Source organism: Tamandua tetradactyla, chromosome X (genome assembly GCF_023851605.1).
Source record: "Tamandua tetradactyla isolate mTamTet1 chromosome X, mTamTet1.pri, whole genome shotgun sequence".
In the NCBI taxonomy this organism is placed as follows: Eukaryota; Metazoa; Chordata; class Mammalia; order Pilosa; family Myrmecophagidae; genus Tamandua; species Tamandua tetradactyla.
In genome coordinates, this window is record NC_135353.1 from 92,177,327 (window position 1) to 92,201,414 (window position 24,088).

Consider the following 24,088-nt stretch of genomic DNA (forward strand, 5'->3'; position numbering starts at 1 on the left):
AATAGAAAGAATCAATAAAACCAAAAGATGGTTCTTTAAGAAAATCAATAAAATAGATAGATCACCAGCTAGCTGACAAAGAAAAAAAAAGAGAGGCTGCAAATAAACAAAATCAGAAATGAGAGGGGGTCGTTACCATGGACCCTGAAGGAACTTAAAAAAAAAAGCATAAGAGAATTCTATGAACAAGTATATGCCAACAAACTAGAAAACTTAGAGGAAGTGGACAAAGTCCTAGAAACACAAAAATGAGCTATACTGGCTCAAAAAGAAATAGGAAATCTCAACAAACCAATCGCAAGTAAAGAGATTCAATCAACCATCAAAAATCTTCCTACAAAGAAAAGCAAATCCAGGGCCAGATAGCGTCACAGGGGAAATTTTTGATGAAACATTCCAAAAAGAACAAATGCAAATCCTGCTCAAACTCTTCCAAAAAAAACTGAGGAAAAATGAACACTACTTAATTCATTTTATGAAGCTAACATCACTCTAAAACAAAACTGGGTAAAGATACTACAAGAAAGAAAAACCACAGGCCACTCTCTGTAAGGAGTATAGATGCAAAAATTCTCAAGAAAATACTAGCAAATCAAATCCAACAACACATTAAAATAATTATAAACCAAGACCAAATGGGGTTTACACCAGGAATGCAAAGGTGGTTCAACACAAGAAAATCAATCACTATCATAGAGCACATTAACGAATGGAAATGAAAAAATCACATGATCATCTCAATTGATGCTGAAATAGCATTCAACAAAATTCAGCATCCTTTTCTGATTAAAGCACTTCAAAAGTAGGAATCAAAAGAAACTACCTCAATATAATAAAGGACATATATGAAAAATCCATAGTCAGCATTGCACTCAATGGCGAGAGACTGAAGGCCTTCCCCCAGAGTTTGGGAACAAGACAAGCATGCCCTCTGCACCACTTTCATTCAGCATTGTACTAGAAGCTCTAGCTAGAGCAATCAGGCAGGAAAAATATAAAAAACATCAAAATTGGAAAGGAAGAAGTAAAGTTTTCATTATTTGCAGATGACATGATTACTATACTTGAAAAACCCTGAGAAGTCAATGACAAAGCTTCTTCAGCTAATAAGCAAATTTAGGAAAGTGGTGCGATACAAGATTAATGTGCAAAAATCAGTATTGTTTCTATACACAATCAATGACCTAACTGAAGACACAATTAAGAAAAAAAATTCCATTCAAAATAACAATGAAAAGAAGCAAGTGTCTAAGAATAAACTTAACCAGGGATGTAAAGGACCTGTACACAGAATGCTACATAACATTGCTATAAGAAATTTTAAAAGATTTGAATAAGTGGAAAGACATTCCCTACTCATAGATAGGATTTATTTCTTGTGGTATCTTTACCCAGTTTTGTTTTAGAGTGATGTTAGCTTCATAAAATGAATTAAGTAATGTAGTTAAGATGTCAATTCTACCCAAACTGATCTACAGATTCAATACAATACTAATCAAAATTCCATCTTTGAAGACATGGAAAAGTTAGTTATCAAATTCATTTGGAAGGAAAAAGACTTCAAAAAGCTAAAAATATGTTAAAGAAAAAAAAGAAGAATGAAGTGGGAGGACTTATACTTCCTGAATTTAAATCTTACTACAACTCCACAGTGGACAAAATAGCATGGTCCTTGCACTAAGACAGAAGTATTGACCAATGGAATGGAATCGAGAGTGCAGAGATAGACCACCAAATCTATGGTCAATTAATGTTTGAGAAATCCCCAAATCCATGCAGAAAATAGTCTTTTCAAAAATGGGACATGGGGGGGTGCACGGGTGACTCAGTGGTAGAATGCTTGCCTTCCATGTGGGAGACCCGGGTTCTATTTCCAGACCATGCACTCCCCCAAAAAATTAATACCAATAAAAGGGCATGGGAGAATTGGACTTCATTAGCCAAAAGAATGAAAGAGGACATTTATCTTACATACTATACAAAAGTTAACTCAAAGTGGATCAAAGGCCTAAATATAAGAGCCAGGGACATAAAACTGGAAGAAAATACAAGGAAACTTCTTCAAGATAAAGCAATAGGAGGTAGCTTCCTAAACCTTACACCCAAAGCATAAGCAGCAAAACAAAAATATAAATGGGAAATTCCCAAAATCAAATGCTTCTGTGCCTCAAAAGACTTTGTCAAAAAGGTGAAGAGGTAGCTAACTCAATTGCAGAAAGTGTTTGGAAATAACGTATAAGATAAAGGCCTCATATCTCATTTACTAATAAAGAAATCATATAACTCAACAACAAAAGAACAAACAACCCAATTATAAAATGGGCTAAGGATATTGGATCAGCTTGAAAATATTATGTACCCCAGAGAATCAATGTTTTAATCCTGATCCAGTCTTGTTGGGGCAGCCATTTCTTTTAATCCTGATTCAATACTGTAGGTTACAAATGTTTTAGATTGTCTCATGGAGATGTGACACATCCAAATGTGGATGTGACCTTTTGATTAGATTGAGATGTGACTCCACCCATTCCAAGTGGGTCTTGATTAGTTTACTGTAGTCCTTTAAAAGAGGAAACATTTCTGAGAGAGTTCAAAGCTGAAATAGAGAGAGCTGACACAGATGCTGACACTTGGAGGATGGAGGCACAGATATTTGAAGATTCCCAGCAGACATTGTTATGAGATGCTAAGCAAGCCAGACCCTGGAGATGGCCAAGGGAAGCCAAGAGATGAAGGCCAGCCCTGGAGAAGCAAAGTGAGGAACCCCCACAGAGGAACAGAGGATGAAAGCAATGGAGCCCAAAAGCAAGGGGCCAGTAGATTCCATCCATGTGACAACCCAGCTGACAGAGGTGTTCCTGACACATCAACCCTCCTTGAATTAAGATATCTTTTACTGGATACCTTAGTTTGGGCATTTTTATAGGCTTAGGACTGTAAATTTGTAACCTATCAAATTCCCCTTTTTGAAATCCATTCCAGTTCTGGAATATTGCATTCCAGTAGCTTGCAAATTAATATAGATATGAATAGACACTTCTCCAAAGAGCAAATACAGATGAATAAAAGGTACATTAAGAGATGCTCATTTTAGTGAAAATGGGAAATTTTCTATCTATAAGGGAAATACAGATCAAGACTACAATGACATATCACCTCAAACTTATAGGAATGGCCACTATTATGAACTCTTAGTAAGTTTGAAAAAAAGAAGAGAGAGGATGTAAATAAATAAAATAAGAAATGGGAGAGAAGACGTAACCACTGATCTTGCAGAAATAAAGGAGGTAATGAGAGGATACTATGAGCAGCTTTATGCTAATAAACTCGACAATGCAGATGAAATGGACAACTTCCTAGAAAGGCATGAACAACCAACATTGACTCGAGAAGAAATATACGACCTCAGCAAACCAATCACAAGTAAAGAAATTGAATTAGTCATTAAGAAGCTCCCAAAAAAGAAAAGTGCAGGACCAGATGGCTTCAAATGTGAATTCTACAAACATTCAAGAAATAATTAGTACCAATCCTGCTCATACTCTTCAAAAAAATTGAAAAGGAGGGAAGGCTACCTAACTCATTCTATGAAGCCAACATCATCCTCATACCAAAGCCAGATAAAGATATTACAAGAAAAAAATTACAGACCAAGCTCTCTACTGAATATAGATGCAAAAATCCTCAACAAAATTCTTGCAAATCGAATCCAGCGGCACATTAAAAGAATTATACACCATGACCAAGTAGGATTCATCCCAAGTATGTAAGGATGGTTCGACATAGGAAAATAAATTGATGTAATACACCACATCAACAAATCAAAGCAGAAAAACCACATGATCCTCTCGACTGATGCAGAGAAGGCATTTGACAAAATTCAACATCCTTTCTTGTTGAAAACACTTCAAAGTATAGGACTAGAAGGGAACTTCTTCAACATGATAAAGGGAATATATGAAAAACACACAGCTAACATCAACCTCAATGGGGAAAAACTGAAAACCTTCCCCCTAAGATCAGGAACAAGACAGGGAATTCTACTATCACCATTGTTATTCAACATCATTTTGGAAGTTTTAGCCAGAGCAATTAGACAAGAAAAAGAAATACAAGGCATCAAAACTGGAAAGGAAGAAGTAAAACTCTCACTGTTTGCAGATGATATGATACTATATGTGGAAAACCCTGAAAAATCCACAGCAAAACTACTAGAGCTAATAAATGAGTACAGCAAAGTGGCAGGTTACAAGATCAACACTCAAAAACCTGTAGTGTTTCTACACACTAATAATGAGCAATCTGAGGGGGAAGTCAAGAAAAAATTTCCATTTACAATTGCAACCAAAAGAATAAAATATTTAGGAATAAATTTAACTAAGGATATAAAAGGCCTATAGAAAGAAAACTTCAAGAAATTGCTAGAAGAAATCACAGAAGACCTAAATAAATTCACAGAAGACCTTCCAATTCATGAATTGGAAGACTAAATATAGTTAAGATGTCAATTCTACCTAAATTGATTTATAGATTCAATGCAGTACCAATTAAAATCCTAAAAACTTACTTTCAGAAATAGAAAAACCAATAACCAAATTTATCTGGAAGGACAGGGTGTCCCAAATAGCTAAAAATATCCTGAGAAAGAAAAATGAAGTTGGAGGTCTCACACTACCTGACTTTAAGGTGTATTACGAAGCTACAGTGGTCAAAACAGCATGTTACTGATGTAAAGATAGATATACTGAGATATACTGACCAATGGGATCGAATAGAGTGTTCAGATATAGACCCTCTCATCTATGGACAATTGGTCTTTGATAAGTCAGTCAAGCCAAGTCACACGGGACAGAACAGTCTTTTCAATAAATGGTGCTTGGAGAACTAGATATACATATGCAAAATAATGAAAGAGGATCCATATCTCACACCCTATTCAAACATTAACTCAAAATGGATCAAAGACCTAAGCATTAGATCTAAGACCATAAAACTTTTAGAAGAAAATTTAGGGAAATATCTTATAAATCTTATAATAGGCAGTGGTTTTCTAGATCTTACACCCAACACATGAGCATTGAAGAAAGAAATAGATAAATGGGAAGTCCTCAAAATTAAACACTTTTGTGCATCAAAGAATTTTGTCAAGAAAGTAAAAAGACAGCCTATGCAATGGGAGACAATATTTGGAAACAATATATCAGATAAGGTTCTAGTATCCAGAATATATAAAGAGATTGTTCAACTCAACAACAAAAAGACAGACAACTCAATTACAAAATGGGAAAAAGACATGAGCAGACACTTCTCAGAAGAGGAAGTACAAATAGCTAAAAGGCACATGAAAGGATGTTCAACTTCCCTGGCTATTAGGAAATTGCAAATCAAAATCATGATGAAATATCATCTCACACCCACCAGAATGGCCATTATCAATAAAACAGAAAACGACAAGTGCTGGAGAGGATGTGGAGAAAGAGGCACACTTATCCAGTATTGTTGGGAACATAAAATGGCACAACCACTGTGGAAGGAAGTTTGGCGGTTCCTTGGGAAGCTAAGCTTAGAATTGCCATATGATCCAGCAATACTATTGTCAGGTACCTATTCAGAGGACATGAAAGCAAGGACACAAAAGGACATTTGCACACCAATGTTTATAGCAGCATTATTTACAATTGCAAAGAGATGGAAACAGCTCAAATGTCCATCATCAGATGAGTGGCTAAACAAGCTGTGGTATATACACACAACAGAATATTACACAACTGTAAGACAGAATAAAGTCATGAAGCATATAACAACATGGATGGACCTTGAGGACATTATGCTGAGTGAGATTAGTCAGAAACAAAAAGACAAATACTGTATGAACTCACTGATATGAACTCACATTAATGAATGAACTTGGAGAATTTCAGTTAAGAACAGAGGTCATCAGGAGGTAGAAATAGGATAGATTTTGAGTAATTGGAGCTGAAGGGATACATTTGTGCAAGAGGAATGATTGTAAAAATTAAGAAATGGATAGCACAATACTACCAAATTGTAGCACAATAATGTTAGTACACTGAATGAAGCTGAATGTGAGGATGATAGAGGGAGGAGGGCTGGGGGCACAAATGAAATCAGAAGGAAAGATAGATGTTTGATTTGAACAGTGAATAAAAAAGTATTTGCAAAGTCCCCTTGGAGGAAAAGTAAGAAAGTGGGAAAATTCAACTCCCCCATTTGGAGAATTCCTGATATTCTTGCAAGCAGTGGGGACAATAAAATCAATAGGCTGAGCCCTCAATCTTGGGGTTTATTCATATGAAACTTATCCCTACAAAGAATAGACTAAGCCTATTTAAAATTAGGCCTAAGAGTCACTCCCAGAGAACCTCTTTTGTTGCTCAGATGTGGACTTTCTCTCTCTCAGCAAACATGGCAAGCAAACTCACTGCCCTCCCCCCTCTCTACATGGGACATGACTTCCAGAGGTTTAAACCTCCCCTGGCAATGTGGGACAGAAATCCTAGAATGAGCTGGGACTCAGCATGAAGGGATTGAAAAAACCTTCTTGACAAAAGGAGGAAGAGAGAAATGAGACAAAATAAAGTGTCAGTGGCTGAGAGATTTCAAACAGAGTCGAGAGGTTATCCTGGAGGCTATTCTTTCTATTTTTTCACTTTGTTTTTTGGTTTTTTCACATGGGCAGGCACCGGAATCAAACCCGGGTCTCCATCATGGCAGGCAAGAACTCTGCCACTGAGCCACCCTCACACCGCCCACCTGGAGGTTATTCTTATGCATTTTATCAGTATCCCCTTTTTAATTTAAGGTGTTTTAGAGAGTCTAGAGATAAGTGCCTGAAACTGTAGAGCTGTATTACAGTAGCCATGTTTCCTGAAGGTGAATGTATAATGATGCAGCTTTCACAATGTAACTATGAGAGTGTGAAAACCTTGTGCCTGATGCTCCTTTTATCTATGACATTGTTGATGAGTTAAAAAATGAATTAAAAGTAAATAAATAATAGGGGGAACAAATGTTAAAATAAATTGAGTAGATTGAAATACTAGTGAACAATAAAGGCAGTGGTAAAAGGTATAGAAGAAATAGGGGGAATAAAGGTTAAAATGTATTGAGTAGATGGAAATACTAGTGGTCAATGAGAGGGAGGGGTAAGGGGTATGATATGTATGAGTTTTTTCTTTTAATCTCTTTATTTGGAGTGATGCAAATGTTCTAAAAAATTATCATGGTGATGAATATATTACTATGTGATGATATTGTTAGCCATTGATTGTACACCATGCACGGAACATTTGTATGTTAAGAATGTTCATGTTTGTATATTGTTTTGGTTGGATAATAAAAAATTAGTAAAAAGAATAAACAAGGCTTTTAAAAGATAAAAAAAAGAAGGATGCATGGGTGGTTCAGTGATGGAATGCTTGCCTTTCATGCGGGAGACCCGGGTTCGATTCCTGGTCCATGCACCAAAAAAAAAAAAGAAAGAAATCTTCCAGATGACATCTTAATAAAAGGGTACACTGCAAAAAATTGTTCTACAATAAGAGAATAATTGATATTTCATCATGTGGAAGCTTTTTACTTTGTATTTCTGCTACATAATGAAGCACTTCTACTATATAATAATGATGATTAATATTTATCACTGTAACCCTGAGACCAGAGGATCCTTTCAAATGATTAAAGAAAGGATAATCCATGTGAGTTCAACTTCAAGCATTTTAAAAATTATATTCCAATGCCTTAAAATCAATAATCCAATTGATTAGGTTTTCTTTTGGGCACAAGCAAAAAAGCCCATAATTTAATGCTGCATATATTATTTTAACTATGATTATATATATATGAACTATGTATTGATGAGAATATTTTTTATAATCATATCTGATAACCAATAGAAAATTATTAAGAATAGTGTCCCGATTTGAATTTGTTGTGAACTCCAGAAAAGCCAAATTCTTTAATCCTCTTTCAGTATTGCTGGGTGGGAGCTTTTTTTTCTTTCAGATTTTTCCTTCTAGCTATTCTGGAATATAGGTGGCTAGAAGGAATATAATATTTCTTTATCATCACAATTGGCTTTTTCTTCTTTTTTGTGAAAAATAGCATGGGAACTTTTTGATTGCTTCCATGGAGCTGTGACCCACCCAGTTGTGGGTGGTAACTTTTGATTAGATGTATCTCCCCCCATTCAAGGTGGGATTGCTTACTGGAGCCTTTTAAGAGGAAAAAGCTTCAGAGCCATGGAGCCCATGCAGCCAGAGACCTTTGAAGATGAAGAAGGAAAATGCCTCCAGGGGAGCTTCATGAAACAAGAAGCCAGAAGCGAAAGCTAGCAAATGTTGCCGTGGGCCCTTCCAACTAGAGAGAAACCCAGAACTTCATCAGCCTTCTTTGAGTGAAGGTAACCTCTTGTTAGTACCTTAATTTGGACACTTTCACAGCCTTAAAACTGTAAACTAGCAACTTAATAAATTCCCCTTTTAAAAAGCAAAAAAGAAAGAAAGAAAGAAAATAAAAGAATGGCTGCTATTAAACAAACAGGAAACTACAAATACTGGAGAGAACGTAGAGAAATTGGGACACTTATTGACTGCTGGTGGGAATGTATAATGGTACAGCTGCTATGGAAGACAGCTTGGCAGTTCCTTAGACACTAAATATCCAGTTTACCTATGACCTGGCAATACCACTACTTGGCATATACCCAGAAGAGCTGAAGCAGTGACACAGACATTTTCACCCCAATGTTCATAGCAGCATTATTCACAATTGACAAAATATGGAAACAATCCAAGTGCTCATCAACAGATGAGTGGATAAACAAAATGTGGTGTATACATACAATGGTATACTATGCAGAAGTAACAAGAAATGAGGTCCTGAAGTATATGACAACATGGACGAACCTTGAGGATATAATGCTGAGTGAAATAAGCCTAACCCAAAAGGATAGATACTGCATGATTTTGCTATTATGACCTTGGTAAAGGTAAACTCAGAGGCTTATGATATAAAATATAGGGAAATTAAAGACACACAGAAGCTAGAGATGGGTGAACAGTTTGCTAATGTGGTTGAACTTAAATGCAAGGGAATGGGGGTAGACAACGGTGGGTTCAGTGGCAGAGTTCTCACCTGCAGTGCTGGAGACCCAGGTTCAATTCCCGGTGCCTGCCCATGCAAATAAAAAAAAAATGTAAGGGAATGGGCAACAGTGTAGGCAGTTCATTAGCATATATATAACCAATATTGCCATATCAGTGATAAACATGATTGAAAGGGTTATCGAACTATGTATCCCACCAATTAATACTATAAGTATAAATAAGTTCTTGCATGAACTACTTCAAAGCTATGAAGCTTGTACAAAGAGTAAATGATAGAGGGGTATGGGGGGAACTACTATTGCAGGTGATGGTCCATATTTAATAGGAAGACATGAACAGTACCTTAACAATACCAGGAGTAAATAATTGGGAGAAAAAGGCAAGAGTTAAGGGGTTTTGGGATTTGCTGTTTGAAAGTGGGCATTGGAACCACTTCAGAGGAGAGAAGATACCAATAATATCTTGGTGCAAAAGAGAAAGAACAACAGTCTCTAACAAAAGTATTACACAGTGTGCTGGTTTGAAAAGGTTTATGTACCCTAGGGAAGACATGTTTTAATCCTATTCAACCTTGTGGGAGAAATGGTTTCTTCTAATCCCTATTCATTACTGTATGTTGGAAACTTTAATTAGCTTATCTCCATGGAGATGTGACTCAGTCAAGTGTGGGTATTAAACTTGAGTAGGTGGGGATGTGTCCACCCATTCCAGGTGGGTCTTGATTGGTTTTACTGGAATCCTTTAAAAGAAGAAGCACTTTGGAAAAAGCTAAAGGACAAGAGAGAAAGCCACGAGATTCTGTGAGAGTAGAGAAGGACAACAAAACGCCACAGAACCATAAGGCAGAGAGTCCACCAGCCAGCAATTTTGGAGATGCAGAAAGAAAATGCCTCCCAGGGAGCTTCACAAAGCAGGAAGCCTGGAGAGGAAGCTGGCAGACAATGCAATGCTCACCATGTGCCTTCCCAGTTGAGAAAGAAACCCTGAACTTCATCGGCCTTGTTGAACCAAAGTATCTTTCCCTGGATGCCTTAGATTGGACATTTCTATAGACTTGTTTTAATTGGGACATCTTCTGAGCCTTAGAACTGTAAACTAGCAACTTATTAAATTCCCCTTCTTAAAAGCCACTCCATTTCTGGTATATTGCATTCTGGCAGCTAGCAAACTAGAACACATAGCAACATTAAGCTGATAAAACATAATCATAGATTTTTATAATGCTTTCCCATTTTCAAAGTGTTTTCACAGACCTCATTTTATCAAAAATAAGAAATTGTAGCAATAGGCCAGGCTCTATATTAAGAGATGGAGCAAAAGTGATGTTTGAATGCCTGAACACCATATAAACCTTTACTCCCCATTCTATTAAGTGCATTTTCCTTTTTTCCTGGTTCTACCTAGGAAAGCACTTTCCTACAAGGAAAGTATTCCACCAACCAGTGGCCACACATTCACTTCCTCATCATTTTGCCCACAGTTTCTCTCTGTGGGTGGGAAATAAATGGCTAGGTGCAATTTCATGGAACCAAAGCAATCTTAAACTGACAAAGTGAGTTTGAGTTTGACCCACAGAAGTGTGCCCCAAATCAATAATGATGAAACTAAACAAGCTTAGCTTTTTGTTCCATAATCATAACTGTTATACCTCTAGAGATCTAGCTTAGACCCATGTGACATACTCCATCTTCTGTATTATCTGAAGGACAGCTTTTCCTTCATGTTTGTCAGTGTTTTAGCCTTTTAGGCTGCTTAAAGCAAATACCATGAAATGGATCAGTATAAACAAAGAGAATTTTTTATCTCACAGTATTGAAGCCAAGAAACTGTCCAAATCAAAGCATGTTCTAAGTTATGCTTTCTCCACAAGACTGTGGCATTCTGGGATTGGCTGCTGGCAACCCTTGGTTCTTAGTTTATCATGTGGCAAAGCACAAAGTGACATCTCCTTGACTTTTCCTTCTCTTCTGGGTTCTCTTTCAGCTTATTGCTTCCTATTTCATTCTGTTTATAGAAGACTCCATGTGCTGGTTTGAAAAGAAGTATGCCCCCTAAGAAAAGCCATGTTTTAATAAAAATCCCATTTTATAAAGGTAGAATAATCTCTATTCAATACTGTATGTTTAAACTGTAATGAGATCATCTCCCTGGATGATGTGATTTAGTCAAGAATAGTTGTTAAACTGGATTAGGGGATGACATGTCTCCACCCATTTGAATGGGTCTTGATTAGTTTCTGAAGTCCTATAAAAGAGGAAACATTTTGGAGAATGAGAGATTCAGAGAGAGCAGAACGATGTAGCCATGAGATGTAGAGAGTCCACGAGCCAGCAACCTTTGGAGATGAAGAAGGAAAACGCCTCCCGGGGAGCTTCATGAAACAGGAAGCCAGGAGAGTAAGCTAGCAGATGATGCCATGTTTGCCACGTGCCCTTCCAGCTGAGAGAGAAGCCCTGACTGTGTTCACCATGTGCCTTCTCACTTGAGAGAGAAACCCTGAACTTCATCAGCCTTCTTGAACCAAGGTATCTTTCCCTGGATGCCTGTGAGTGGACATTTCTATAGACTTGTTGTAATTGGGACATTTTCTCGGCCTCAGAACTGTAAACTAGCAACTCATTAAATTCTCCCTTTTAAAAGCCATTCCATTTCTGGTATATTGCATTCCGGCAGCTAGCAAACTAGAACACTCCAGTAATAGGATTAAGACCCATTCTGATTGGGTTGGGTCACACCTTAACTGAAGTAACCTCATCAAAAGGTCTTATTTACAATAAGCTTATATTCACAGGAATGGATTAAATTTAAGAACGTGCTTTTCTAGGTTACATACAGCTTCAAACCATCACAGTCAGTTTGTTTTAGTCAAGGTCAAAAAGCAACCAGCCAACTTAAACTTCAACTGGCCAGTGATGAGGGGTCTCTGGAGTATCCAGGGATGTACTGATTATTAAGAAATAAGTAATATGAAGAAAAACACTATGATAATCTGTACACAAAAATAGAGGAAAAATCACCAAAAAGTAAAGTGGAAAGACTGGAATTATTTTTAAAATTAGGATTCTGTATCATATTCAAATTGTCCCCAATATTGCCTGAAGGCTCACTTGTAGTAATGACCAAACCACCACACCAGCTGGGCTAAGATGTGGGAAAGTTCTTTAGGCTACAATCCAGAAGTCATTCTTTTAGACAGTGCCTAATTCCACGCTGGTAACTTTAAAATATAGATACCTCTGAGAGAGCAAAAATTGAAGTATGAAATTTTTTAAAACCCCATTTATTGGGAACACAATTTCTGCCAAGCACTATTACATTTCAGCTTCATAATAGCCCTATGAGTTATTGGCACCATTTTACAGACCAGGAATTTTAGGCACCAAAAGAATTTAAATAAGTGTCCAAGATTATAACTATTAAATGGTGGAACCAGGAGTCAGTACAGATGGTCTTGAGAGTTTAAGCTATTAACCAGTAGAGCATTGTGCTGGTTTGAAAGGAAGCATGCCCTCTAAGAAAAGCCATGTTTTAATATAAATCCCATTTTATAAAGGTAGAATAATCTCTATTCAATACTGTATGTTTGAAACTGTAATGAGAACATCTCCCTGGAAGATGTGATTTAGTCAAGAATGGTTGTTAAACTGGATTAGGGGATGACATGTCTCCACCCATTTGAGTGGATCCTGATTGGTTTATTGGAGTCCTATAAAAGAGGAAATATTTTGGAGAATGAGAGTTTCAGAGAGAGCAACACTACGAAGCAGAGAGTCCACCAGCCAGCGACCTTTGGAGATGAAGAAGGAAAACGCCTCCCGGAGAGCTTCATGAAACCAGAAGCCAGGAGAGAAAGCTAGCAGATGATGCTGTATTCACCATGTGCCCTTCCAGCTGAGAGAGAAGCCCTGACTGTGTTCGCCATGTGCCTTCTCACTTGAGAGAGAAATCCTGAACTTCATCGGCCTTGTTGAACCAAGGTATTTTTCCCTGGATGCCTTAGATTGGACATTTCTAGAGACTTGTTTTAATTGGGATATTTTCTCGGCCTTAGAACTGTAAACTAGTAACTTATTAAATTCTCCTTTTAAAAAACCATTCCATTTCTGGTATATTGCATTCCAGCAGCTAGCAAACTAGAACAGGCATAAAGCTCTTGGAATGTAGTTTCTCCTGCTATGCTCCACTCCCTTTCTGGAGAGGAGCTACTTAAAGGAAAAAAGAAGAAAGGGGAGGTCTTTGAAAGTATGCTTGATTTGCTTTACAAATTTTATCCACTGCTAATTCTAATTTTTTTTAAAGTGAAGATGTCTCACCAAGAGAGGAGAAGATAGTCCCCAAAATCAAATATTTAAATCTATTTCCCTTCTTGGCTATTGCTTTCTGGTATTACTGAGATAAAGGAAATATGCCAAAGACAGCTTCTGAGTGTGTCCCTGGGGCTTTCCTCTGATACCAGGAAATAACTGTGATTGTTAGTATAGTTATTTAAGGTTCACAAGCACTTCCACATACATTAGCTCACTTTGATTCCCAGAAAAGTGACAGAGTGGATGTTATTAACCCTCTATTTTTATTAATTACATATGGGAAAACTGAGGCTCTGAAAATGTAAACGAATTGCTCAGTGATGGTGGCAAAATAAACTGATTTTAGGACTCCAATTTCAAGTCAAATTAATGTTTTCACTTTATCCTCAGAAAGTTTCAATTACTAAGAGAATTTTACAAATAGTACTATAATAGTCCCTAAGCCAAATTTTACTACCACTCACACACACACAACAAGCACATACAAGTACCCTGGCAGATGCAGTCATTGTAGCAGACTTAGCGCCAGATATAAAACTGTGGTCTTCACAACTAGATCCTCAACAGTGATAATTTCCTGCCTTGGAATTTCAACAACCTACAGGGCCCTAAATTATCTCAAGGTAACACAGATTTCTCTCTCCAAAACATCCATTCATATTTATAAAAAAACCATGCAATATCTGGGGTGAGAGAAAGCACTGGATAGTTAAGGAGGATGGAGAAACAGGAAATGAAATCATCTTACCTGTATAATACCTCAAAGTTTTAAATAGCTGTTGCTCTAGTTTGCTAGCTGCCAGAATGCAATATGCCAGAAACAGAATGGCTTTTACGGGGGGGGGACTTATTAAGTTGCCAGTTTACAGTTCTAAGACTGTGCAAATGTCAAATTAAAGCAAGGCTATAGAAATGTCCAATCTAAGGCATCAAGGGAAAGATACCTTGGTTCATGAAGGCCGTTGACATTCAGAATTTCTCTCTCAACTAGAAAGGCACATAGCAAACACGGTGATGTCTGCTTGCTTTCTCTCAGGCTTCTTGTTTCATGAAGCTCCCCCGGGATGTTTTACTTCTTCATCTCCAAAAGTCTCTGGCTGCGTGGGCTTTCATGGTTCTCATGGCTCCATTGCTTCTGGTGACTCTCTCCAAAATGCTTCCTCTTTTAAAGGATCCCAGTAAAGTAATCAAGACCCATCTGGAATAGGTGGAGTCACATCTCCCTCTAATCAAAATTAATATCCACAATTTGGTGAGTCAAACCTCTGTGGGGATAACCTAATTAAGTTTCCAGCCTATAGTGCTGAATAAGGATTAAAAGAATCTTGCTCCCACAAGATTGGATCAGGATTTAAAAAATGGCTTTTCTAGGGTACATATTCCTTTCACAGCTGTCATTTTATTCCATTCTTAAATTCTGTGAAATAGGCAGAGTTAATATTATTAGCATCACTTTTTCTATAAAAACACTAAGACTCAGAATGATGGAATAACTTACTCAAGGTCACACAGATAATCTGCTCATAAATTTCCTCATACGTAAAATGAGAGGAAGACATACATGCTCTCCGTGGTTCCCTCCAGCTTCATAATTCTATAGGGAGAGATTCTGCAAGACTCTTATTAAGACTCATCATGAGTAACTGAACACCATAAGCACATGGAACCTTGAGTAGGATATGAGATTTTGTTGGTTTGTCCAGAGTGATGCCCTGATAAATCCCAGAGTGATTGAACAGTGAATTAAAAAGTATTTGCAAAGTCCCCTTCAGGGAATGATGAGAAAGGGGGAAAATTCAACTTCCCCAAGTTGAATTCTTGATATTCTCACAAGCAGTGTGGACAACCAAAGCTATAGGCTGAGGCCCCAATCTTGGTGTTTATTCATATGAAACTTAACCCCACAAAGGATAGGTCATGCTTACTTAAAAGTAGGCATAAGAGTTACCCCCAAGAGAACCTCCTTTGTTGCTCAGATGTGGCCTCTCTCTCCAGCCAACACAACAATCAAACCCACCACCCTCCCCCTGTCTACATGGGACATGACTCCCAGGGGTGTGCACCTTCCTGGCAACGCGGAACAGAAATCCTGGAATGAGCTGAGACTCAGCATCAAGGGATTGAGAAAAACCCTAGAATGAGCTGACACTCAGCATCAGGGGATTGAGAAAAACTTCTCTAGCAAAAGTGGGAAGACTGAAGTGAGACAAAATAAAATGTCAATGGCTGAGAGATTCCAGAGTCGAGAGGTTATCCTGGAGGCTATTCTTACTCATTAAATAGATATCACCTTGTTAGTCAAGATGTAGTGGAGAGGCTAGAGGGAACTGCCTGAAATGTGGAGTTGTGTTCCAGTAGCCATGCTTCTTGAAGATGATTGTATCATGATATAGCTTTCACAATGTGACCGTGTGATTGTGAAAACCTTCTGTCTGATGCTTTTTTATCTACGTTATCAACAGATGAGTAAAACATATGGAATAAAGATGAATAATAGGGGAAAAATGTTAAAATAAATTTAGATTGAAATGCTGGTGATTGGTGAGGGGGAGGGGTGAGGGGTATGGTACATATGAACTTTTTTCAGTTTTCTTTTTATTTCTTATTCTGAATAGATGCAAATGTTCCAATAAACGATCATGATGGTGAATATGCAACTACGTGATGATACTGTGAATTACTGATTATATATGTAGAATGGAATGATAAAAAAAGACTCATCATGATGAGAAGGGCAAGCTGAATCTCAGTCCAAGCTCTGTGAGCTCCAACCCTGCCTAGTGAGTGGAAGGTTGATTTTATAATATCAAAACCCTTCTGTATCTTCATGTGCCCATCCACAGAGTGGGGTGCAAAACATCCTTACTCCAATCTCCGCATTCTATATTCCAGAATATGCTTTTCACAACCAATTCTCCCTACCTCCCTGCAATTTTGTAAATCACCTCTCCTATTAGAATCATTACTTTAGGCTCCTTCATTGAGAATCTGAATTTAAAGTCATCTAAGAGAGGACTATCTTTAACTATACTTCAAGGTATTTTAGGCTTCTGCTAGCAAGTTTCAAGTAGAAAGGGATTTTGAAACTGTGGAACTATTAGACACCCCTGAAATAACTCTTATTAGACTAGTCTCTATTTAAAACAATATTTTGACCAAGAATTTATAATACAGTGAAAACTTTACTCAGAAAGCTTCATTTGGAAAACTTTTTCCATTTTCCTTGGAAAAAATCTAAACTTGACACATAAATGGTTGTAGATAATCTCTCCAATTTCCATTTCTAGTCCTCTCTTGGAACAAAAGCTGAGGCGGGGCAAGTTTAATCAGCCTCACTTCCTAGGTGTGCAGGCTATTAGCAGGTTCCCTGACCACACACATCCAGCAGACTCCCTCCTTCTCAGCTCAGCTGCCAAAATCACCCATCAACTCAGTCCACTTCCCCACCTACACCCATCTCCAGCTGACTCAAATGCAAATGCTAAGTAGGAAGAAGTAAAGCTGGCATCTATCATCATTACTACATCTTCCATTTGTATAGCATTTTTTCCTTTTCACTGAACTTTAAATATATACTTTCTTTTAGTCCTGTCAGAAGAGAAAGACAAGAACTATACAAATCCATAGAAAGGAGCTCTCTCATCCATGCTAATCAAATGCCACTTTCCCCCACCTGCAAACATCAAAACCCACACATAAAGTCACACACACTCAGCATGCTTCAACCATGCCCATATATGGTCACTGAATTAGAAATAACTACACAGGGGCTGGAAATAAATCTTCTTGCTTTTGATTGGTAATCTAGAAACGTAGGTTATTTTCCCAACTTTGGTACTTAATTACATGATCTTGTATAAATGCTATCCCCTATCTCCAACCAATTATTAATTTTAACATCTGTTCTTGTGCTGAATTGAAGTTGTTATTTTTAACCTGGAAAAGGCCATGTTCTTTTAATTCATTTCTGTGAGCGCAGACCCATTGTGGGTGGGACCTTTTGATTAGGTTATTTCAATTAAGATGTGACCCGCCCCATTCAAGGTGGGTCTTAATCCTTTACTAGGATCCTTTATGACAGGATAAAGGACAGAAAAAGCAGAGGGAATTTAGAGAGAGAAATACCCAGAGAAGTTTGTAGAGATCTGAGAGAGAAAAATGCCAGAGAAGCAAGCAAGGATCCATGGAAGCTGAAAGAGCCACTGAAAGCAATGAAACAAAGAAGAGATCTGCTGGCCGTGTGCCTTCCCATGTGACAGAGGTGTCCCAGATGCCAGCAGCCTTTCTTCAGAGAAGGAATCTTCCTGTTGATGCCTTAATTTGGACATTTTCACAGCTTGGAATTGTAACTTGTGAACTAATAAATCCCTATTGTTAAAAGTCAGTTCACTTCTGGAATATTGCATTTTGGCAGCTTTGGCAAACTTAAGTAGTTCCCAATCTGTGCTAGCCAATACAGTAGCCACTGTTCAGATGGGTCCCTGGTCCAGAGATAAGTCCTGAAACCTAGCCCAGCCTCTCCAGAATATCAGTCAGTGCCATCTCCATACCCCATATTAGTGGACAAACCCTTCCAATATAAAAAATTTATAATTGCCATAGTCCAAACACTCCTGAAGAGAGGTATGGAAAGATCAAAGCTGATGGTGGAATTATACATAGAAGATAGGATTTAACAAATGAACTTGAATGCTGAATCATTAAGTTGATATCTCTTTTAGTCTCCAGTATTTTAGAGCAGCTATAAGTAAAAACCTAAAATTGTGAAATTGTAACCCATGTCAAACTCTGAAATATGTTCTACAACTAACTGTGGTGCTGTGCTTAGAAATTTATAGCTTTTTTGTATATATGCTATTTTTCACAAAAAAAGAAGTGAAAAAGTAGATTTTGATGATAAAAAAAAGTATTTAAGCCCTCTAGCCTCCTATATTCTGGAGAAGCTAGAAGGAAAAATCTGAGAGGATTGTATGGTAGCCCATGACAAACTCTAGGATTTGTCCTGTAATCATTTGTTGAAGAGTGCTTTGAAAACTATTGCTTTTTTATTTCTTGCTTTGTATACGTGTTATACTATACAATAAAAGTTTAAAAAAATGTTTTTACATGAGGGAGAATAAGTGAATGTCAATATGGCAGGGTATTGAAAATGGATCGTATATGGGGAAAAGTACAATCAATGTAACCTAGGATCTATGGTCAACAGCAACATTGTAATATTCTTCCACTGACTGTAACAAAGCCATTAAGCCCAAACTATATGTCAACAGGTGGAGGGATTGGGAAAGGTGTATAGATTCCTTGTGGAAGAAAAGGAAATGTCTTCAAATAGAGTATGATGGTGAAGACTTCTATACTTGTGTTGGATTGTATGATGTGTGAATAAAACTGTTTAAAAATGAATAGAGAGAAGCATGTGCTAGAGAAAATGCAGATAAAGACCTATTCACTGTCACTAGGGAAATGAGAGGCGCAGCCCCTTGGAAGGCAGTGTCATGGTTCCACAAGAGGCTAGGGGTGGGTTGGCTATATGATCCTGAAACCCCATTGATCAGTATATAACTGGAGTTGCTGAGTATGGGGACATGAATGGACAACTGCATACTGCTGTTTCTGGTGGCAGTGTTCCTGATCCAGATGAATGGAGGTGGCCTAAGTGTACAACAATTAGGGAATGGAAGGGGGATCTATGGTGTATACATACAATGGACTACTGAGCAGCCTCAAGAAGGAATGATGTCATGAGGCACACAACCAAGTGAGAGAACATTAAGAGCTATATGTTGAATGAAATGTCAGGAACAAAAAGAGAAATATTATCATGCCCAATCATATGGAATAACTATAATATAAAAATTCGGTGAATTAAAGTCTAGAGCATTGGGTTATCAGATTGGGGCTTATTGTAAAGGATCTTAGATTATAAGCTCTTAAAGCAGTTGCAGATACTCAGGAACTGTTAACTCTAAATTCTGAGATACTGAGCTGTTCGTATATAGCATGGTCTTTTCCAGAAATTTCAAGTATTTATGTGACGCATCAGAATCAAAGTTAGAGCTCTGAAGCCATGAAAGTCAGCAGCACCCAATACAGGAACTGTTTAAAAGTTGAAATAGTGGGGTGTGGCCAAGATGGCGGCTTAGCAATGCAGGCGTTGTAGTTTGTCCTCCAGAACAACTACTAAATAACCAGAAACAGTACAGAACAGCTCCTGGGGCCACGTCAGTGACTGGACACACAGCGGGGACCCCAGTCTAGACCAGCTGGACCAGCTGCGAGCCTCCCCAGAACCGTAAGTTCCCCAAGCCGCGGCGGCCGGCGCCCCTCCCCCACAGGCTGCTTCCCAGAGGGGAAAGGAAAGAGAATTTAACAGCAGCAGGGGCGGAGCCCAACCAACCACCAATTGTGGCATCAATTAACAAATTCTGACTACTAAAAATAGGCCCCCAGCTCAGGTGAACCTGGTCAAGGTGGAGGTCGCTCATTGGGCTAATGGAAAAAGAGGAAAGGGGAGGAAATGGAGGTTTTTGTGGCTGTGTTTCTACGGAGGCTTGGCTGCCTCCGGATTCAGCAGCGGGACTTCTCAGGCTGCAACTGCCCCAGGCATAGGCAGAAACGGGCTGCTTTCAGGGCTTGTCTCCCACCTGTGCCTTCCCCAGGGGAGGGGTGAAGACAAACTCAGGTGGAATCCCTCCCTCAAGGAATTCAGACCCCAGGGCTTGGTGATTTGAAGCCATTAAAACCAGCCTACAACCTCTCCTCTGTCTCCACCATGCCCCCAGCAGGGAGAGTCTTCCAAAGTTAAAGGTGTCACATCATCTTATGCTGGTGAGACCCACAGGCATACAAGCGCCACATACTGGGCAGGATAAGAAAAACAGAGCCCAGAGACTTCACAGGAAAGTCTTTTAACCTGCTGGGTCTCACCCTCAGGGAAAACTGATGCAGGTGACTCCTTACCCCTGATAGGAGGCCAGTGTAGTCTGTGAAAACCCGGCTGAAGTCTATAATACCTATGTAAACCCTCCTAAGGGTGGGGGGGGGGGGAAGGCACCATACAAGCAGGGCAAGAAACAAGAAAACAAGAACCGAAAAAATATCCTCTGTTAAACAAAATCTAAGCTAGAGGTCCAGAAAAAGCTGAACTGAATGTCAAAGAACAGATAGACAACAAATCATCCAGCAAGAAAACCCTAGGTAAGAGAAGTGAAAGCAATCTCCAGAATGAACTAATTAAGGTAATTAAATGTCTAGACGCCAGCAAAAAATAACAAATCACACTAGGAAAATTGAAGAGATGGCCCAGGCAAAGGAACAAGCCAGTAGTTCAAATGAGATGCAAGAGCTGAAAGAATTAATTCAGAATATATGAACAGACATGGAAAACTTCATCAAAAACCAAATGAATTAATTCAGGGAAGATATAAAGAAGGCAAGGAATGAACAAAAAGAAGAAATGGAAAGTCCAAAAAAACAAATCACAGAACTTATGGGAATGAAAGGCACAGTAGAAGAGATGAAAAAACAATGGAAACCTACAATGGTAGATTTCAAGAGACAGAAGCTAGAATTAGTGAACTGGAGGATGGAACATCTGAAATCCAAAAAGAAACAGAAACTATAGGGGAAAAAATGAGAAAATATGAGCAGGGGCTCAGGGAATTGAATGATAATATGAAGTGCACAAAGATACGTGTTGTGGGTGTCCCAGAGGAGATGAGAAGGGAAAAGGAGGAGAAAAACTAATGGAAGAAATTATCACTGAAAATTTCCCAACTCTTATGAAAGACCTAAAATTACAGATCCAAGAAGTGCACTGTACCCCAAGAGAATAGATACAAATAGACGTTCTCCAAGACACTTACTAATCAGAATGCCAGAGGTCAAAGAGAAAGAGAGGATCTTGAAAGCAGCAAGAGAAAAGCAATCCATTACATACAAGGGAAACCCAATAAGACTATGTGTAGATTTCTCAGCAGAAACCATGGAGGCGAGAAGACAGTGGGATGATATATTTAAATTACTAAAAGAGAAAAACTGCTAACCAAGAATTCTCTACCCAGCAAAATTGTCCTTCAAAAATGAGGGAGAAATTAAAACATTTTCAGACAAAAAATCACTGAGAGAATTTGTGACCAAGAGACCAGCTCTGCAAGAAGTACTAAAGGGAGCACTAGAGACAGATACAAAAAACACAAAAGAAAGAGGTGTGGAGAAGAGTGTAGAAAGAAGGAAAATTAGATATGACGTATAAAACCCAAAAGGCAAAATGGTAGAAGAAAAGTACTACCCGTACAGTAATAACACTAAATGTTAATGGATTGAACTCCTCAATCAAAAGACATAGACTGGCAGAACGGATTAAAAAACAGGATCCTTCTATATGCTGTCTACAGGAAACACATCTTAGACCCAAAGATAAACATAGGTTGAAAGTGAAAGGTTGGGAAAAGATATTTCATGCAAATAACAACCAGAAAAGAGCAGGAGTAGCTATACTAATATCCAACAAATTAGACTACAAATGTAAAACAGTTAAAAGAGACAAAGAAGGATACTATGTACTAATAAAAGGAACAATTCAGCATGAAGACATAAAAATCATAAATATTTATGCACCGAACCAGAATGCTCCAAAATACATGAGGCAAACACTACAAACACTGAAAAGGGAAATAGACACATCTACCATAATAGTTGGAGACTTCAATTCCCCACTTTCATCAATGGACAGAACATCCAGACAGAGGATCAATAAAGAAACAGAGAATTTGAATATTACAATAAATGAGCTAGACTTAACAGACATTTATAGGACATTACACCCCACAACAGCAGGATACACATTTTCTCAAGTGGTTATGGATCATTCTCAAAGATAGACCATATGCTGGGTCACAAAGGAAGTCTCAACAAGTTTAAAAAGATTGAAATCATACAAAACACTTTCTCGGATCATAAAGGAATGAAGTTAGAAATCAATAATAGGCAGAGCGTCAGAAAATTCACAAATATGTGGAGACTCAACAACACACTCTTAAACAACCAGTGGGTCAAGGAAGAAATTGCAAGAGAAATCAGTAAATATCTGGAGGCAAATGAAAATGAAAACACAACATATCAAAACTTATGGGATGCAGCAAAGGCAGTGCTAAGAGGGAAATTTATTGCCCTAAATGCCTTTATTTAAAAAGAAGAAAGGGAAAAAATTTAGGAATTAACTGTCCATTTGGAAGAACTGGAGAAAGAACAGAAAACTAACCCCAAAGCAAGCAAAATGAATGAAATAACAAAGATTAGAGCAGAAATAAATGAAATTGAGAAAATGAAAACAATTGAGAAAATCAATAAACAGAAGCTGTTTCTATGAGAAAATCAATAAGATTGATGGGCCCTTAGCAAGACTGGCAAAAAGAAGAGAGAGGATGCAAATAAATAAGATCAGAAATGGAAGAGGAGACATAAGCACTGACCCCACAGAAATAAAGGAGATAATAACAGGATACTATGAACAACTTTATACTAATAAATACAACAATGTAGATGAAATGGACAACTTCCTAGAAAGGCATGAACAACCAACTTTGACTCGAGAATAAATAGATGACCTCAACAAACCAATCACAAGTAAAGAAATTGAATCAGTCATTAAAAAGCTCCCCAAAAAGAAAAGTCAAGGACCAGATGGCTTCACATGTGAATTCTACCAAACATTCCAGAAAGAATTAGTATGAATCCTGCTCAAACTCTTCAAAAAATTGAAGAGGAGGGAAAGCTACCTAATTCATTTTATGAAGCCAACATCACCCTCATACCAAAACCAGACAAAGATATTACAAAAAAAGAAAACTATAGACCAAGCTCTCTAATGAATATAGATGCAAAAATCCTCAACAAAATTCTAGATAATCAAATCCACAACACATTAAAAGAATTATACATCATGACCAAGTAAGATTCATCCCAGGTATGCAAGGATAGTTCAAAATAAGAAAATCAATTAATGTAATACACCATATCAACAAATCAAAGCAGAAAAATCACATGATCATCTCAATTGATGCAGAGAAGGCATTTGACAAGATTCAACATCCTTTCCTATTGAAAACACTTCAAAGGAAAGGAATACAAGGGAACTTCCTTAAAATGATAAATGGAATTTATGAAAAACCCACAGCTAATATCATCCTCAATGGGGAAAAAATGAAAACTTTCACCCTAAGATCAGGAACAAGACAAGGATGTCCACTATCACCACTGTTATTCAACATTGTGTTGGAAGACCTAGCCAGAGCAATTAGACAAGAAAAAGAAATACAAGGCATCAAAATTGGAAAGGAAGAAGTAAAACTATCACTGTTTCACGTGATATGATATTATATGTCGAAAACCCTGAAAAATCCACAGCAAAACTACTAGAGCTAATAAATGAGTACAACAAAGTGGCAGATTACAAGATCAACATTCAAAAATCTGTACTGTTTCTATACACTAGTAATGGACAATCTGAGGGGGAAATCAAGAAACGAATTCCATTTACAATTGCAACTAAAAGAATAAAATTCATAGGAACAAATTTAACTAAAAAGACAAAAGACCTATACAAAGAAAACTACAAGAAACTGTTAAAAGAAATCACAGAAGACCTAAATA